Consider the following 1,337-nt stretch of genomic DNA (forward strand, 5'->3'; position numbering starts at 1 on the left):
CCCATAAAAATAACCTGAAGGAGACAGCTTCCTGGGCAACCCGCTCGGGACCCCCTTCTGTCCCTCTCCGACAGAAGCTTTCCTTTCCAATAAAGTTTTACCTTCAGCCTCCGTTTGTTCCTAAAATTCATTCTTCGGTTTTAGAGAACACAAACTCATTCAGGCCAGGTTGGGAATTCCATGTCCCTATATCACAAATGGGTGTGGAATTGGAGGTCAGAGAGACCAAAGGGGCAGAAAGGAGAATTTAATTAGGTGCCCACTGGGCTCAGCTCAGACTCTAGTTCTTACATATTGTGCTAAGCGGGTGGGTCTTGGAGTGGACAGAAAGGGTGGGTGTGTGCCCAGGCCCGGCTGGAGGGGAAAGACGAAGCACTCACTCACTTAGCCTTGAAAGAGGACACAGCCTACTGAATCCAGGAGAACACTGTCAGAAGCTTTGTTTATGGCCCGCGCCAATCTTATCTGAACCAGAACAGGGAGTTACAGCCTTAGCGGAGGGGTAGGTTGAGAGCAATTATTTGAGGCTGGGAAAATTTGTTTTTCTTTTTTCTTTCTTTTTTTGAAATTTTATGTATTTGGTACAAGGTCTCATTACGCAGGCAGCTCAGACTTGTAGTGCTCTCCTGTGTCAGCTTCCCACTGGGATTACAGGTATGTAATCCCACGCCCAGTCTTGGTGGCCAGCTGGGCAAGGGGCTGGCACAGCATGTGGTACTGGGGATGGAACTAAGTCCTTGTGTTTGCCCAGGCAGACGCTTAGATCACTGAGCTATCTCCCCAGCCCCATGTTTTTCTTTGTTGTGCTTTAGAATATTCAATTTTCTTATCACTTGAAGAATTGCGAAAGCAGAGTCCTCAGAAGCAAGCCCCTCCCCACCCCCCAAAAAAGAAGTGAGCCCAATATAGAGAGTGCCCTGATACACATTTTGGCCCTTTGGCATAGCTGGTTGGCCTGTATTACATGGTATCAACAGATCTCATAAGACTGGGCTTCAGAGCTAGGTGTGATGGCGCACATCTGCAATCCCAGCACTTGGGAGGCTGAGGCAGGAGGATCTTTGAGTTCGAGACCAGCCTGGGCTACAAAGTGAGCTCAAAGCCAGCCTAAACTCACAGTGAGACCTTGTCTCACAAAGACAAAAAACAACAACCACCACCAAAAATGTGCTCCAAATCACCCCTTTTGCATCAAAACAAGCAAAAGCTATGTATTTTTTTTTTTAATTTTTATTTATGTATGTATGTGTGTGTGGCCAGCTCAGCCCACCAGGGGGCGGGGCTGGCTGGCATGTGGTGCTGGGGGATTGAACCGTGGTCCCTGTGCTTTGCTTAGC

This window comes from Octodon degus, unplaced genomic scaffold (genome assembly GCF_000260255.1).
Source record: "Octodon degus isolate 3935 unplaced genomic scaffold, OctDeg1.0 scaffold00118, whole genome shotgun sequence".
In the NCBI taxonomy this organism is placed as follows: domain Eukaryota; kingdom Metazoa; phylum Chordata; class Mammalia; order Rodentia; family Octodontidae; genus Octodon; species Octodon degus.